Raw genomic sequence first — 19,970 nt, forward strand, 5'->3', positions numbered from 1 at the left:
TGGATCTCTCTAGGCTCATGTTAGATCTGTATTTAAGATGGATATATGATGGTTACTTAGAGAGGAGCAATTGCAAAAAGAACCAACCTAAATTGAGCCCAGAGGATGTGGTCCCCACAGGTCATGTGGCCACTCCTGGGTACAAATGTGTAAGAAAGGCACAATTTCTTTAGTTGAAAAAAAAAACTCTACATCTACCAAGCCCTGAGAGGGTTCAAATCTCCTTTCACTCTAAAAGAGGTTTGCATCTCAAAAGATTTGATCTCTCTAGGTGCTTGGTATCTATCCCATACAGAGATGGAATTTGAGGGTTCACTGAGCCTACATGTAAATGGTTACAAACATTTACACCACAACATCTATCCCATGGAATTTGACGGGAAAACGGGAAAATTGTCTGTGAAACAATCAAATTTGATAGGTGCTTAAAATTTGAAATTACGACAATGAATCCCATAGCTTTTTTCTTTTAGATTTAATTTTAAAATGTTATAAAATAAAATTAAAATGAAATATTTAGGTTTTGAAATAAGTTATGGTTTTTGGGAAAATATGGATTAGCCATGGTATTGGCCCATGGTATTGTAACAAAGCCTATTTACTAATTAATAATATTCATTGTAATATGGGGGTGAATATCCATGGTTAATAATCTTGTTAAAAAATATATAATTAAATAATGTTATAAAACTAAATTAAAATAAGATACTTACAAATGAGTTATGATTTTTGGGAAAGTAGTGTTGATAAGCCATGGTATTAGCCTATTTATAAGTTAATAATGTCCATGGTAAAATGGGGTGAATACCCATAATTAAGAATCTTGTTATATTATATGCTTATTGTAAGTATTAAGTTTTTTTTGTTAAGCTTGGTTTATCCTTCTTTTGCATTATAAAATAAGCAAGTTACAACAACATAAAGCCAGATTAAGTGGCCCCATCGGGAAACCAAGTGTTGACCACCTAATCACGTCATAAACCATCCAATACCAAAAAATATTGAGTCTATCTATCCAAGCTAGATATGTTTGATTGCCAAGTCCACCTCCATATTCTATCTCCTTTTATATATATATATATATATATATATATATATATATATATATATAGATATATATATATATAGATATATATATATATATATATATATATATATATATATATAGATATATATATATATATATATATATATATAACTGCAAACTGGAAATTAAAATCTATCCACATGAAAACTAAACAAAAATAACTAAAAACCAATCATTCTATTCTTCTTGCTTGGCGGATGCCAATGTAACTAGGGTCAGCTATTTAGCACTAGAGCCTGGCAGCTCTATCCACAAGAATAGGAATGTGAAGTGTCTCTCTATACGGTTGAGGCAACCATCCTGTTTTTGTAATTGAAATTGCATATTTTGAAAATCCTACTTGTAGTTTGGGAAATCTTGGATAGCAGTCATCTAGATTTTCTCCATGGCCTTTCCCAAGAGGCATTTCATTAGCCAATAGAGATATAACATTTGCTTGAATTGAGTCCCTTTTCCTCAAGTGTGCCCCGGATCTGGAACCACGAGTTTCCAGTCCTCCAAATCAACTTCATTCACGCTCGCTTGGTGATTTATATCTTTCTCCCATTCTGTTATGAGTCATCTTATCTCCTCCTTGGTGTCGTCCGCATATGCAATAATTGCTTCATGTATCAGGTTTTCTACCTCGTCTTTTACCCGAAGTGCTTGGTTCAACCTCGGCATCGATCCCCCGCGGTCACTTTCCTCAGCCCTTGCCTTTTGCTACATGACCCATTGTCCCTTTGTCACTATGCCTTCTAACCAAATCCTGTGGTTGGCCAGAAAATAGCCTCTTTGCTCTTCTCGTCCGAGAGTGATTATTGCTCTGCGGACTTGATATGGGAACAGGAAACCATAATTTCCAAAACATTATATTTTGTATTGCCAACACCCGAAGGATCTGCCAATTCATTAAATCTGCCACCCTTGATACATGTGTATTACACCCGAACTTAAGGATCCCCCACCCAGCATGACCATGACCCGCCCCCTAGTAACGTTTCCCTAGCAGACACCCTGACATGACCCCAGCCTTACAAACACTTCAACCTCGACCTTGGGAGCGAGGTGCTAGAAGCTAGCCATCTCCAGAGCTTGTAGCATGGTAGCGAAGCCCATGGGAGCCATGCCCTCACCTCATTTACCTCCCTTAGTACGACCAATCCCCCATCCCCCCTGACTTATCACCATCTTAACCTTACTCTAACCATCGTTACAGTGCAAAATATGAACCCCAACCTCCAAGAAGAACCCAGCCCAAACCTTGCTTGCCACCCAACTTCTTTCAACCAACCAAGGTCAGCATGGCCAGCGCTCAAATCATGCCAATTCTCCAACTGTAAAAGACCATGTCCCGTGATAGCCTCCCCACTACTAGCTCCCATCAGGTACTTGGTTCCAGTCCTTGGGAGCTAGTACGTCAAACTTTTCTCCACATTCACAGAGCATACCAACAAATAGACGCACATTAACACATCGACATTTACAACATCCCTTCCCTCAATCCCCAGGTTTACCAAGCATACAAGATAAAGTTTTCGCTCATACTGACACCCTCCTAACCATACCCTATAAGCCCCATGTGAGAGAGAAAAAATTCATAATGGATTGACACCAGGGAGGAACCCATTGAGCTAGGATTATTCCAGCAGACATTTGACACCATGCATATCTCCCAGCCCAAATTGCACTCGGCCACGGACCCCATGCCCCCATACATACCCCAATTAACAAACCAAATGTAGGGAAGCATAATGGAGTGGATGCAGGACCATTTAACATACCTCGTAACCAGCGTTTGGATCCGATGGATCACCCTGCCTTTCTGGAGCCTCTGCTTCACTCTTGCCTTCGCTACCTCTTCTTTATCAGTCCCCGATCTGTTATCCTTCGTCGTGTTCTGTAAGCTTTCCCACACGCATCTGTTGCTTTCCTTCATTCCAATTGCCTTAAACATGCCAAAGGCCACTGCACCTTGCGCTTCAAGCGTGTGGGAGGTGGTGGCAACATTCTGCTTAGTCCCTATCATAATGACACCCTTACTAGCTCTGTCCGACAACTCACACCCCGATCGAAGGTTTTGTAAATATTAATTTTTAATTTAAAAATGTTATAAAAATAAATTACATTAAAATATTTATAATTTTTTTTTAAATGAGTGAGGGTACTTGGGTATGTGGTATTGATAATCCTGGTATTGGCCCATGGTAATGTAAAAAAACCTATGTAGAAGTTAATAATATCCATAATAAAATGGGATGAATATTCATAGTTAAGATCTTGTTATATTGTAAATATTAAATTTTTATGTGCTTATTAATTAAATTTTAATATGTTACCTAATCATTATTTTAATTTATATGGTAAAATGGATGTTAATTTATAACTGTGGTTTATATGTTATATTTTAATGCAATGTCTATTATGATTTTCTTTTATCTAAAAAAAGTTCATAATCTTATTTTTTTATGTAAAAGAGATCCTTTCGATGATCCATTCTTTTGTTGTTTATATTTTAATCATAACCTTTACAAAGATATGGTCTTCTCTTCCATGTTAATGGTTGATCTTAAAAGGTAATGTAGCTTAATTTAATTTATTTCATAACATAATAATTTAATGGATTTCATGCCTATGAGTTATTTCTTACCGTTGTGAAATGCAAAGAAATAAGATTTTTATTATATTACATGCATTTTTTTTTCTTGTTAAAACTAATCTATTATATACAGAAGCAAGAAAATAGTTACATCATTTCAAGGCAGAAAGAACCAGAGGCCTGTTGTGGCACTTTGGAACAGCTGAGACCAAAAATGAACAACCCTCGCAGGGGCGCCAGACCAAAAATAAACAGCCCTCGCAGGGGCGCCAGACCAAAAATAAACAGCCCTCGCAGGGGCACCAGACCAAAGCATTACATCCCCCACAAGGGCGCCAGCAGAACTTCAGCATAATCCCGCGTGAGGAAGACAGACCCATCCCTGAACCAACATACCATAAACAGACTATGTGCCAACATAACATGAACAATAAGACCAAAACAAAACCTGAGCAGCGAGGGAGGCCGAGAGTCCAAACAGATGAGCAACTATTCGTCCGGCTCCTCCTCAACCACCCGACACCATCCATAATTCTCCACCTCCGCTGCAGTGGGAACAGTTTCCATGTTGACCTCGTCCCCTTTGCTGGTCGTCGCCTCTTGAGCCAGAGGGCGATTAGAGACATTCTCTAGAACATCCGCAGGATTCTTCATGACATTCTCTGAGCCGCCAGCAGGATGCTTCCCTCTACTATCTTGAGAGTCGCCACCATCCGGAGAGTCTTCGAGGAAGAGAAATGACACATGGGCACTGATTCGGGGTCTATTCAGAGAACTGCTAAAATTGAAAATGGCGGAACCGAATGCAGGCGTGAAAGCCGAACCAAAATCAGGAGCGCTTGAGTCTAGAAATTGGCTAGACTGAAGGGGGTTAGCTTCAGAGGTTCGATGGCAATAGCAGTGGCAACAATGGGGATAAGGAGCATCTACTGGAGGGCGCAAAGACCTGCCACGGGAGGAACCTCGATGGCTGAGCATTCGCTGTCAAGGCCTCACCATATTTGCAGGGTCACCAAGAATATAGTGCAGCTCGAAATTGAGTAACCGACCAGGCTTAGGACTACCCAAAACAGTCAGCAAATTGGCCCTGACAGCAAGAACCATAGACTGAGCATTAACCAGCACACTGAGAACCATAGAGTGAACATGAACCGGCGCACAGAGAACCATGGACTGAGCATGAACCGGCGCATAGAGAGCCAACCCACCGCGGCTTTTAACATCCCTGCCGCCACCTCGAAACTTGTCCGCCATTACTGCACTCTCCATTCGAACCAAAGAGCCGGACAGAGCATTGAATTGCCTCTGGAAAATATCCATCCATTTATTCCTTAGCGGCCGAAGACAGGTCTTCTCGCATGCATAACCCTTGTGACAGCGCATGGCTGGCATGTGGCCTCCATTAAACGTGTGTCCCGTCCACATTGTCACCCGCATCCGGGGTATATTACATACAATTTAAATGATAAGTAAATTGTAATTTTCACATTAATTTTTTTAACTTTTAACCCCTCTACTTAGTATTATTATATTATAATCCTTATATAATTTAATTTATATTTTACTTCTAGAAGTTATTGATCTTTATATGACATTCCAACATTTTTACCAATTAGATAAGTTGTTTGAGATAGGTAGCAAACAAGCAAGTGTTAGACACCTAAATCTCTCGTCATGATTTAGGTTGCAGTGTGTTATTGAGATTAGTTATTAGAGTCCAAGAAAACTTGGAAATTGAATCAACGATTTTCATATTTTATTAATGTGTACACATTGCACATCATTTTTTTGAGCAGATAGCTTAATAGCGTTGATTTCATTTTCCAATTCATGTCTCCGACAATGGTATCAGAGCATGGTTAATCTACTCTATCAAATATAATGAGCCACTAGTCATGTAGCCATCCAAAGCATTGGTCATAAGATCTTGGAGGAGATTCTTTGTCGACACATTATGGCAGAACGGGCATGTCTTTGACTCCTCGTTGTGCACATTGGAGACTGGAGAATTCAAATAGAATGAGATTGTCAAGCGTGACTGCCAGTGAAAAGGTATGAGGTCGTTGCATTGTTGATCAGGTATGTGGGGTTGCAGTGAGTGCCCTCTTGCCCCCGATTTCCATTAAAAAATCAACCATGACATCACAATGAAATGTTTTTGGATCTTCAAATGTTCCATTTCAAATCGACTTCTTCTATTCAGAACTGAATGAAATGTAGCAATATCTATTTGAGTAGTTTTCCCACTCTACTACAAGTGTGTAAGCCCAATCTAAATGATAGTGTTTGTGTGTCTTCGTTACTATGTTTGTCTGGCCAGTGATGGACCAAAAGTAGAAAGAGGCGTTGTTATGGCTATTCAATATATTATAGTTCTTTTTTTGTCTCGGTTATTCTGAAGATGATGGTCAAGCATGTCTTTTCTATCATTTGATCAGTCAAATTGAGATGTTGTCATAAAAATTTTATGCATTAAAAATGTTCTATGTGTTCAAGGAAGAGTGAGAGCTGAAGATTTGATTTTTTTCGTTCCACTGCAGTGTTGAAAACGGCTTCACTAGGGGAGAAATACCATATCACAATGCATTCATATTGGGGGATATATATTGAGGAAAAAATGGCATAATATATTGAGCATATAATAGGGTGTAAAGGGGTTTTATATTGCTAGATATAAAAAATGGAGGTCAAAGTTAATAAAAAGTATAAAGGGGTATAAATGGGAACAGTAACATTCCCGGAATTTAAACGGGAATGTTTAAATCTTTGCCTATATTCTTTGCATGGGACATACGAAAAGTTTATAACAAATTCATTTTTGAATGGCCTCCAGTTAATCTTGTATCTTGCCCTAGATTCTTGCATTTTTCAAAGATTTATTTCAACCTCTGAATCACTAATGGATCTACTCCTTTTGATATCCTCCAAGCCCACATTCATGTAATGTTTTCTTCATTAATGGTGCTTCTTAGGCTGATATTTGTGGAGGGGGTGCTATCATATTTTCCCCAAGAAACAAGTCCTTTGAGATATAGTTGAATATTAGATCAAGATCTATTGTATTGGCCGCAACACCCTCCAAAATTTTGGTCTGCATCCAAATTTCGGAGCCTTCCTTGGTTTTTCCACTGATGGTTGCAAACACTCGAGCTCATTCCATGAGCTCTTGTAGAGTATTTACACCCTTTTTTTGTTCGTCCAATAATCATCTTTTGGAATATTGATTGCTTTTTCATGCTTGCAGTCTTGTTCTGGAAATTTTTAAGCTCTGTCATTGTGTGCATGAGTTCTCATCGCTTTGTGAACATCATTCATACTCAAACACAAAGTTGCAAGCACTTTCGCGCAAGTGTCGTCACGGTCGTTCAAATGTTTATCTCGAGTGTCACACTTATTTCTCTTAACCTTAAGACAGTCTCAATGAGCATGATTGTCTTGTTGGTTTGTGGTGTCTTGTCCTGGAGTCATGCTAAGTGTGTGATCACAATGTCACGTCTACACAGATTCACTTGCTTTCGATACACAACCATTTTCTTGAAAATTTTCTCGACTGGACAACCTCCTTCAGCCAGACCCTGACTGAGATGCACTACATAGTTTCAGCCCTCAATGACCCTACTATATCTCCTAGAACTGCGCAAAATTTATCCCTAAGCCTGAACTAATCTGCGCTTCCCGCAAGATTAGTTATCAAGCCTCCCTCTGGACTGCCGAAAATCTACACTGCACTGTGACCCGGGTTGCACTGCTCTCTAAAACTGCGTAAACATGCCTAACTGCCTGCCCTGCACTGCCTATAGAAACTGTGCAATCATGTTGAGTCAGGCCTCTGCTACCTTGCTATTAACTATTCCTAGAAATTGTGCAAGCCTGTCTAGTGGACCCTCTTGCTGGCTTACTCTTCTCTATTCCTGAAAAATGTGCAGTTCTTACTGGTACACCCTCTGCTTCCCTACTCTGCATTGTTTTTAGAAAATGTGCAGTCATAATAGGAAGGTCCCTACTGCCTGTCCCGCACTGTCCCTCAAAACAACACAGTTGTGACCAACTTCTCCTCACAGCCCAATCATGCCTTGCTCTAGAAAACTGCGCAAAATTGTTTGTCAGTTCCCTCTACTACCACATTCTGTCTTCATCTCAGAAACTGATAAGATTCCCAGCTGGAGCCCAAATGACCCGCTCATTCCTCATCCTGAAAATTGAGCAAAAATGTCGAGCAGTTCCCCCTGACACCTTGCCTTTTCTTCCATCCATGAACTATGGAGTTCTGCCTAGCTGGGTTCCACCTTGTAGTTGTCATTGATGTCCCTGATTGTGCAATTCCACCTCCCAGTGACCTCTACGTAGTTTTTTTTTACAGTATTCTGGAACCCCTCATCCCGACTTGAGTTGTGCTCTATGCAGTTTCAGTGTCTTGTCCTCCCTCCCTGTCACCAAAACAGAAAACAATGCATCATGCTAGACTAGGAAATTTTGGATTCTATGTCGTCCCGTCATGAGTGAATTGGAGGAACAAGTACATTGATAGAACATGGCACGGTGACAAACAGGATGAAGAAGTATCACATGCTAGAAGACTTGTTCACAACTGAACGGATGTACAAAGCACATCGAGCAAAAAGCGAAAGGAATACTTGCACTAAACCATTAAACAAATACCAAGACCATCGAAGACCCCACAACACTTTGCCATGCGGAGGTGAAGACACAAAACGCCGAGAGCATATCCATCACTCAACAGCGTAACAACTTGACATGGACATCACAATCATCGAGTACATGTTAGCAATGTCATGTCGATTTGTGTCATGAGTTGTCACGGCCAAATCACTACTATGGGCCATACTTGTTGTAATTAAATGTAATTTAAAGTGAAATTCCAATGGACGCACACATGAAGTTGAAGAATCATGTCAGTTGAAAAGTCATAGGAATTTGAACGGTCATGAGGGAAGTCTAAGAGTCACAAGGGTCAATCATCACCCTTGGCTATATATACCCCTCATTGTATGAGAAAAGTAATTTTCACCTTGGCTCCTCCCACATAGCCTTGAGAGTTTGTAGTCTATTCTTTGAGGAGCAAGAAGTGGCTCCAATGTCCCACTACTAGGACTAACGATGTATGGTGTACATATGTGCCTTGGAAATTTTTCTTAATTCATAAGCATGTTTAGGCCATCACGTTTTCACATATGTTTTGTATCTGTTTGTAAGGATATTCTTTAAATGTTCGTAATGCATGTTGGCTTAACTTGTACCAAGATATTTGACCTATTTCGGCTATTTTAGTGCATACATTGTTGAAGATGTGTTGTATTGGTTTCTATTATTGTCACCTGTGTGGACTACTGCATAGGACACTAGAAAAATTCATCTTGTTCAATTTTTATAATGACTGTCACATCTGTATGGACTACTCTGCCAGGTGGTGTATGTGTTTTTACTTATACATTTGTTTTAACGATTGTTGCATGCGCTGTGGACTACTCCGTTGGATGTTGGGCTGACACTTGTTTCACGTGTGTCTCTCCCTGGGTTGTACTACTACCTCTCATCTAGAGGCTCACTTTTACCCTCTCCCTTTACAGTGATATAACTTGGACAAAAGTTACACTACGCATTCACTAGACACACCTACCTCGCTTTTTTAAGGCACAAGAATAACACTCTCATGTGCTAAAAAACGAGAGCTAAAGCAAACCTTTAAGATAATGGCAACCAGGCCATTGTACCAGATGGGACTTCTACACCAAACGGTGTGAGGTCTAGTTGGGAATCCATACCGAGGAGATCCCGTGAATGTTGGTGAGTCTAGCACCATCAACATTTCTTGTGCCAGAAGGCGGGCCGCCAATATTTTATTGTTGAATGTCCTCTCAACCCCACTCATCCATCATCTGGTCAAGACAGTAACACTCACTCCCTCTCCCGCACACACAATTCTGAAGTTGGTCAATCCTCACCTCTCATACCCAAACAATAAATCTTGTATTATCATATTTGCTATGTTTTTCCCATCACCTGTTAATTTGCTAAAGCACTCGGACTGATTCTAGGAGTACACTCTCTTCCATATGAACCTAAGAAGCCAAAAACTACTCGCATAGGAGTGGTAGTATCATATGTAGAAGAAGTAATATTCGACACTCTTGAAGAGCTGGCAGAAGTTGTTGTGAACGAAGAGGAACCTTCAATCTTCTGAGAAGGAGAAAAATACAATCTCTTGCTCTTAGGCTCAGGTTCTGGAATAGGAGGCGGAGGGGAAGGTAGCGGAGGAGGCAGAGGTGGAGACGAACGAACAGACTCAAAAGTGCAACCCTCAGATTCTAAAGAAGAAGGGGAGGATGAAAAAGAAGACAACATGGCTAACCAAAACCATGAATGGATGACTGAGGTCCCATTGGCACTCTTGGGTGTCTTGCACAAGATGCCAAGGCACACAGAGAAGTTGTTAACAAAGTATGACCCTGACAAGGTAGTGAATGAGGAAGACCACTTAGACATGTTCTACCTACATATACAGACACTTGAGGTACGTTTTGACGACATTGCGTGTAGACTATTTCCATGTACCTTTAATGATAGAGTAGTTATATGGTATCATAGCATTCTTGTGAACTCCATTCAGAACTGGGGGATGTTCAAACGAATTTTCCTTGAGAAATTTACTAATGACAAAACCCCCACCATGTTTCCCAAGGAGTTGGGTAGTCTTAAGATGGAGTAGAAAGAAAAAGTTAAATATTTCAGCCAGAGGTTTACCCGTCTATGGACACTAAACCTCACGACTCCATCACTGTTGACTACTACACGTCCACACTACCGACCAATATTGCGTAGTTCGTCAAGCAAATCGAGATCTATGAAACCAACACTTCCTAAAAATTACCAAGAGGCAATTCCTGTGGAGAAATACCTGCGCACTATAGAAGTCATTGTAGATGATGAATCTATGAAAGACTCCAAAGACACGGGCAGGAAGTCTCAAATTGCTACGATTAAGGAAAAGGAAAAGGAAGCAAGTGAAATTGATAACCTTACATGTCTCGTCAAGTCCCTGACAACCAAAGTGTCTGACCTTAAGCAACGGACGACCGAGATAGTTGTGAGAAGTATGCCTCCTAAATTTGCGCAGAAGAGGAATGGGACATCAAGCAGTAGCAATAGCCACTTGGCTAAATCTGCGCAGAGCTCTTACATTGTGTTCCACTTGGACCAAATTGCAACGAATCACTTCTGCACAGTCCATGAAGACTGGCATTCAAAAAAAAAAAAAAACTTGTCCAAAATGGAACAGAGTGATGAGCACCATAGCTACAAGGTTGACTGATCAATTTAAATCCAGTGAGCAAATTTAGCCTAAGGACGAAGATGAATAAGAATATGTTGCATCTGATGAAGCTCCAAGTATTAGGCAGGTGATTAACATGTATTAGCAGCAATAGCCAATTGGCTAAATCTGCGCAGAGCTCTTACATTGTGTTCCACTTGGACCAAATTGCAACGGATCACTTCTGCACAGTCCATGAAGACTGGAATTCAAAAAAAAAAAAAAAAAACTTGTCCAAAATGGAACAGAGTGATGAGCACCATAGCTACAAGGTTGACAGATCAATTTAAATCCAGTGAGCAGGTTTAGCCTAAGGACGAAGATGAATAAGAATATGTTGCGTCTGATGAAGCTCCAAGTGTTAGGCAGGTGATTAACATGTATTAGTGCGAATGCATTACCCAGAAGACAAACATCGAGAAGGAGCCTCCAAAGCAAAACAATTGATACAACTTGAGAAGTCAAGGGGCCCCCATTGTGTTTGAGATATCGAAAGAAAAAATCAGACAACAACTTCTCAAAGCAATTGATCCTCCAGTCTCCTCAACACAGAAAACACAAAGCAAGTCTGGGAAGACAGCTATAGCGAAAGGTACGTCTGTGAGCAGCAAAGATCAAAACACTTCGTTGGATAGTACAAACACAATTGTACCCCCAGACATCTTTGTGAGTCTCCTCGCTTTGGATTACAATATTTTTGGAGACATGAAGAAGAACTGTGTGAACATATCTCTGTATGATCTAACTAAGATCACGGGTCAGTGGGACATTATTTTGCGCGCACTGGGGAAAACCTCCATAGATAGGGTTGCCTCTTCTAGCAAGGGAACAAGAAAGTCTTCTGACCCACTCACATCCATACTCAACACACTTCACATGGAGGAAGCGAACTCACTCTACCCACCATTTTTTCTCTCATTTGAAATATTCAACTTTAATGTTCACAATTGTTTGGTTGACTCTGGCGCGTTAGTCAATGTCATGCCACTCTCCATTGCTAAGTAGATCAATGCATAATGGAGCAATACAACTGTGAAGATCATCCAACTTGATCAAATATGTGTACCAACCATTCGTGAACTCCGAGATGTGATCATCTAGCTATCGTGCGATGGATTAGTTCATTAGTGCATCAACATTGTGATTGTGGACATTCTGGAAGCATATGGACTATTGTTGAGTAGAGACTGGTCCAGCAAGTTGCAAGGATACTTTTCCACAAACTGGTCACACTTATGGCTTCCACACAAGGGTAGAAACAACCAAATCTAGGTGTTGTTAGAGAGATACATGAAACACAACGTGACTCCCTTGAACGGTGAAAACGAACCATTGGCTTTCGCAGAACTCATGTTCGGTAATTGCCTTTTGGAAAAAAAACTGGGGTGTTATCTTGCACATCAAACCCCCACCCCACTAGACACACAGTTGGGTCTCCTTCCTTCCCCAACTAGAAGAAATGAATCATGTACAATACATTGTAACAATAGTAGCAGTAGTAGTAGTACTAGCACAACAAGCGGTCCTTGTATAGATGAGATGTGGACCTTGTTTTTTGATGTATCCAAGACGCGAGATGGATTTGGAGCTGGGTGTGTCTTGATAGACCCGATGCAAAGGAAACACTTAGTCTCAATCCACTTGGAGTTCGATTGCATGAACAACACTGTTAAATACGGAGCACTTGTTTTGGGCTTACACAAAGTCATCAACCTCAACGTTGTTGTGATGAAAGTGGTAGGTGACTCAGAGATCATGGTAGGACATGTATGTAACACTATACGTTGTTTTTCACCCCATTTGTATGTAACACTATACATTGTTTTTCACCCCATTTGTATGTAACACTATACATTGTTTTTCACCCCATCTTAAAAGTTATCAACAAGAGGTATGGTGACTCATCTCAAACTTCCAAGATTTTAATATTATTTATGTACCAAGAATGTGTAACGCAACTGTAGATGCCTTGGTTAACGCAACTGCTAGAATTTGAAATTTTGTCTAAGCCATATGTCCCATATAACATTACTAACTTACACATTTTTTACGATGATCAACAGGTACTGCATTTTATGGCCAACACTGACATCTTCAAAGACACAATGATTGACGAAGACGTGCACGAGCAGTCTATGCAAGCCACAATTGATGATTGTGAAGGAAACCTCATCCCCAAGGGTGTGGTATCACTCGAGAAGATATACGACTTGCATAACCACTTCTAGGGACCCAGGAACACTAAAACCAAAAGTTCCACACTGATGCAAGCATAGATTAACTTGGGAGAAGACAAAGATCTGAAGTTTGTAAATCTCGATACATGTTGCACACCAGAAGAGCGGCAAGCCTTTTTTCGCTTGTTCAGACAGTACCATAATGTGTTCCCATGGACATACGATGACTTGAAAACATATGGCACATGAATAATCCAACACGTTTGTAGGTTTTAACACCGTACAAAAATTACCTGCATACGAATTCTAAAAAATAGAAAATAAACAACGGTGAGAGAATAAACATAAAATAGATATACACAGAGATTTACCCCTGGATCCCAAAACGAGGATTGCTAGATTGACTTTTCATTATATTCCTTTCAATGTTACAATACATATATATACATGTTGAAGCATCCAAAAACCCAAATTCATTAACCCTGGATTAGAACATAACCGTAGTTCCCTTGACCGGATCTACAAAATACCATGGACATAAAACCCTCATGCCCAAATCCATGTGCAGAATCCATGCACAAAACCATAGGTAGTTCCTCCCACCTAATATAGGGTCCAAAAAAAATCTCAGGGTGCTGCCTCAGACCCTGTGCAGGGGCACTACCGCCCCCCTGCAAACCTCCCACGCGTGCAGTAGTCGTGGAAAGAATATAACACACACTCAACATCATCCCACTTGTTTTCTTTCCACAGGGGGCCACAAGAGAGCTTAGTCATTGATCCAACCCTACAACGTGCATTGTTTCTCTACACCAAGAGAACTTCTCAGTGCCCACAGATTTTGTCAATGCATCTACAATATTCTTTAAAGTGTCCACCTTTACCAGCAACACCTTTTTGTTCTCAACCATATACCTCACAAAAGTGATAATTAACATCAATGTGCTTTGTCTTTGAATGATAAGCAGGGCTCTTTGCTAAGAAAATTACAGTTTGGCTGTCACAGTCTATCCTTATAGCTTGTTTTACTAACCCCATACTTGAACACAATCTCTCCAACCAAACTGATTCCTTGTTTGCATGAGTGATTTCTATGTATTTTGTCTTCGTTGTTGAAAGTGCTACTACATACTATCTCTTACTCATCCAATTGACTGCACCTCCAAATAGGTTAAACACATACCCACTTCTAGATCTTCTCTGATCCAAATCTCTAGCCCAATTTGCATCAACAAAGCCACTGATTTCCAAAACTTTGTCCAATCATGGTCTTCCATGGCAGCACAAACCATAATCACTAGTTCCACGCAAATACCTAAAAACCTGCTTCACTGTTGTCCAATGCTCCTTTCCTGGTGTTGACATAAACCTACTCAATACTCCCATTGCTTGTGTAATGTTTGGTCTAGTACATACCATTGCATTCACCAGCCTACCGACTACAATTGCGTATGGAACATGGGACATGTCCTCTTCCTCTTCTTGTGTCTTGGGACACTGTTCAACAAATAAAATTACACCTAAAGGAATATGAACCTTCACCGGTTTACTATCATGCATATTAAACCTCTGTAGTATTGTCTCGACATACTTCTTTTAGTTTAACCAGAGCTTCTTCTTTCCCTGATCTTGTTTAAGTTCCATGCCCAAAATATAGTTTGCAACACTAATATATTTCATGTCAAATTCAGAGGGCAATTGGGTCTTCAAATCCTGGATAATTTTTTTGCCATTTCCAACAAACAACATATCATCCACATACAAGACCATATAAATAATGCGGTCACCAATTAATTTAAAATACACAAAGTGATCTGCTTTACTTCTGGTGAAGCCAAGTCCCCATATAAATGTATCAAATTTCTGATACCACATCCTTGGTGACTGTTTTAACCGAGGAACTTTTTTAACTTGCATACTAGTTCCTTCTTACTCTTCACCGCAAAGCCTTCAGGTTGCTTCATGTATATCTCTTCTTCCAGATCCTCATGAAGAAATGTTGTCTTCACATCCATATATTCTACCTCAAAATCAAAAGCAGCAACAACAAGTAAAATTAAGCTAATAGAAGCTACCTTGGCAAAAAGAGAAAAAATATCACCAAAATCAATTCCTAACACTTGGGAATAACCTTTTGCTAGTAACCGAGCTTTGTATTTCTCCACCTTTCCTTCTACATTCATCTTCTTATTAAACACCCATTTTATACCAATGGGTTTCCTTCGAGTCGGCAACTCCACCAGATCTCGGGCCTCATTTTTATGTAAAGATGCCATTCCATCAACCATGGCCTCTTTCCAGAGTTTTCCATCCTTTGAATCTACTGCTTCCCTCACATTTCTGGGATCATCATCAGTAATAGATAAAGAAAAAATTTAATAGAAAGAAAATGGACTATACCTTTCTGGTTGCCTTCTTTCTCGAACTGATCTTCTCACAGCTAGAGTTTGTGGCTCTTCACCTTTTGATTCTTTTTCTGCTGTAGAGTCTGATTCTTCCTCCTTTAGCTCAAAATCTATATTTCTAGGTTCTTTTGGTAGGACTTCATGTTAATAACATTTTTCACCTCTCTAAACACCACAACTCGGTTGTACAAAACCTTCCTTGTTTCTAATTTCCAAAGTTTATAACCTTTTAAACCATCCCTATACCCAATAAAGGTGCACCTTTCAGATTTACAATCCAACTTTGTTCTTTTCTTTTGGAACATGTACATATGCATCTAATCTAGGTGGATATTGGTGGCCACCCGCCAATTCCACTTGGACCCCCACCATTGTTTCTTTCAGTTTTTCAGTTTCCTTAATTGTAGGACAGTTTACTATTTTTAGCAGTTTTTTGGGTCCTAAACTTCTGGAGCTGTTTTGAGGCCTAAACGACGTTTTTTTGGAAATCTACCACCAACAACCCTTTTCGAGTCATGTTTTCCATTGTATTACTCATAGAGATCTTTCCAACGAGGTATCATGCATGTCAAACGGAGATAATATGACCAAGTTATGACCTGGGGAAGTTGGCTACCCAACTAACCCCAACGGGGCCCATAAACTCTTGGTGTTACATCTACTCGGGTTAGGGTTTTGGTTGTTTAGGGTTTTCTCTTATTTTTCAATAATAAAAAGTCCATTGAGCTCATTGTAACTCAGTTCAGAGGCATGTATCCACCTCATCTCTTCTCAAAGATAAGCTACCATTGCCCGAGCTAGTCTCATTTACATACTGTTTGTAAGCATATTTCATTATTTGATATTAATCAAAGGAAGTGTTATTTCTGTTACACCTCTGTATTTATGGTTATATCTGTAATTTGTTGCATTCCTGTTTAAATTTGGATTAGTGATATTAGAGCGGTGTACTCTTTCTCTGTTTTCTTTGCATGTCCCCAACGAGGTCAGGATATAAGGAATTAGGGCTCGAACTCGTCGAACCTTTGAAAGACTAGCCTTGGAAATCCCGACGACCTCCCATGGAGGAAGAAAAGAAAGAGGAGGGAGCAGGAGATCCTATCAAAATATTGCTCGAGGAGGCCCTCAAGAAACAAAGGAACACAATGATGGATAACTTTTCCCAAATCCTTCAACGGTTGCCCATTGATGGCACATCCACATCTAATAGCCACTCTGGAGGCTCCACACCTTTTAAGGTACAAGTAAACTTTGACATTCCCATATTTCAGGGTCAAATAGATGCAAACATCATAGATAAATGGTTGAATATGCTAGAAGGATATTTTTCTGTTTATGATTTTTCCAGCTGAGAAAATATTACTTTTGATCTTCTTAAAGACACCCCCCACATCAAGGATTGGTGGGAAACCTATTGTGAACAGAAGGATGAAAGTACGACCTCACTATTTTCAGCCGCTCCCACTTGGAATTCATTCCAGGACGCCATCAAGGAGTAGTACTACCCTTTCGGGAGCTACGAGAACAAATACATAAAGTGGACCACGCTGCACCATGGAAGGGACCAAGATGTGTTGGAGTTTACCAATGTTTTTCATACCCTTCACACGAAGTTAGGTATTAGGTATTTTGAGAAACATTTGGTACTCAAGTACCATAGTTTCCTACATAGATACATCCAGGATGAGATGGAGTTCTTGGACATCTCCTTGCTCGGCACAGCGTACCGATACACCATCAAGATCGACCATAATTTTAAACAGAAGAAGTGAGACTTTGGATCTGTGAATCAAAAGCAAGGGAAAGGTACCCCAAAACCACATAACAAAGGATAAATCCAAGGCGAGACTACCCAGGACAACCCATCAAGGCCACAAGCAAATGACAACACTGCAAACTAAAGAAGGACATAAGAAAGTGGTGTGAGTTCCATAAGAGCTCTACCTACAACACAAGCGAGTGTCAGGCCAAGCAATCACTGGTGGTTGAGCTGAAGGCTTCAGAATCAGATGCATGTTCCGACTTTGAGTCAGAACACGAAAAGTGAAATGAAAAAAGGAAGCAGATTGTTGATGGGGATCCCAATGCCACCGTCGCCACCACAAAGATCCAAAAGGAGGAACTCGAAGATCCAGAGGAGGAGAAGCATCTCTTCCACTCCCAGATGTGGGTAAAGGGTTCCCCGCTATAGTTCATTTTTTACAGCGGGACCCAAAAGAACCTCATTGCAGAAGAGGTCATGAAGTAGCTAGGCTTACCAACCATAACATACCCATAACCATACACCATCGAGTGGCTTCACCAAGGACCAGATCTACGCGTGAGCCAACAAAGCCACATTCCATACAACATCAAGCCCTTCACGGATGAGGTATTATGTGACATTTCTCCCCTTGATGTTTGTGATGTATTATTAGGCCAACCATACTTGTGGAAGCGACATGTTATGTATGAGTCAAGGCCTCGCGTTATTATTGTCACATTGGGAAATGAGTTGTACAAGATACTGAAGGTAAACCCGCCTACCACCATCTCTCTGGTTACTGCAAAACAATGCAGTAAGCTCATTTCAAAAACCAGGAAATTTGTTTTTTTGATGATATGTCCTCAAGGAAAGAAGAAGACAATGGCCACAACCTCCAGAGAAGGCTCCTCCACACGACAACAACAGATGGATAAGGTTGTGGAGGAGTATGAGGACATCTTCACCTCCCTCGCAGGGGTGCCTCTTCACTGTCAGGTCAAGCACTCCATCGATCTGACTCGAGGTACGTCGTTACCTAATGGAATAATCTATCAACGCTTTGTTCTAGAGAACGATGAAATCAAAAGGCAAATTCAGGAGTTGTTGTAAGACGGTCATATTCAGTTGAGTTCATCGCCCTGTGGGAGCCCGATCATGTTGGTATAGAAGAAGGATGGGACTTAGAGACTCTGTATTGACTATGGGACTTAGAGACTCTGTATTGACTATCGGGGGTTTATTATATGTAAGTGTTTATTATCTTTGCAGTTCTTATTGCAATCGTGGTCAGGTAGGTATACAACCTAATAAAAAATTCTTAAAGGTTTTCATTTAATCGCTGGTAACCAAAATTTCAAGACAAGAGAATTGTTGGAAAACAAAACCGGTGAGTTCTCTATCTCCAAAATTTGCAATATACGTAATTGTAACTGAGAATCTGGTTGCTTCAGATATAATTCTATTGTAAGAGGATAGCTTGAATTACTATGTTGAAGTTTTATATTAATTCTTTTGATGGTATTTTTCACTTACACTTAAAATAAATTAGGATGAATTTAGATGAAAAAATATTTTATTTTAAATTTAGGATAAGATTGTAATATGATTAAAGTTAAATTGGATTTTGATTAATTTAAATTAAAAATTACATAATTTCTAATTAAGATTAAAATTTAAAATGTATTTTGATTTTTAATTTATTAAATAAATTTATTTTATTATTTTTAAAATTTAAAATTAAATATATTTTGATATACTTCATATTTTGTTTTATTATATATAATTTTTAAAATAAATTTAATAATGAGTAATAAGATTTTTAATATATTTTTAATTTAAATTAATTTTCTATATATTAAAATTATATATATATATATTTTTAAATTTAAATTCTTAGACCTTTGTACCATTACTAGCTAATCATCTATAATGGAGTAAAGTGGAGCATTTTCAACAATAGAAAGAGTGGACTAGCATAATGATTCCATGAGATAGTTGATTGCGAGCGAAACTAATCTAATCTCTGATTGACTTGATCGGAGTTGTTGTAAATGAATAAGAAAGAACACAATCTCAAACTCTTTCTTGGCTGCTAAGTAAGCTCTAACTAAAACCCGACAACTTATAGTTATATAAACTATATTGCTTATAACCTCCTCGCTAACATATTCTTTTTGCATTTTGTAAGCTTTGTAAATATATTTCTATTACAATAAAACAATATTACATAGATAACTTTTAATCACCAGTGGAAATTTTTTATGACCGTCTATATTCCAAACAGTGGAGACAAAATTCACCATCTCTATCAGTGACAACATTGATTACGAGAATTAACTTCTTCGAGGTTTATGCCAAAATAACCGAAAAAGTATCAAACTAGGGAAACATGGCTTGTGGAGATTCCACAGCTTACTAGGGAAACATGGCTTGTGGAGATTCGACAAGCTGTGGAGGTTCGTCAAGCTGCCCAAGGAATCTGGCAGCCTCTCCAATTGGAGAGCACCAAGCCAGGTCCAAGCTGTGGAGGTTCGTCAAGCTGCTGAAGGAATTTCATGTCTTATGCGTGGGATCCACACGGTTAATGGTTTACAGCGAATCTTTCTCTTTTGCGCGTGGGGTCCACACGGGTAATGGTTTACAGCGAAT

The sequence above is a fragment of the Pinus tabuliformis genome, chromosome 2_1 (assembly GCF_031772625.1).
Source record: "Pinus tabuliformis cultivar Carrire ecotype Pingquan chromosome 2_1, CPIR1, whole genome shotgun sequence".
NCBI lineage: Eukaryota > Viridiplantae > Streptophyta > Pinopsida > Pinales > Pinaceae > Pinus > Pinus tabuliformis.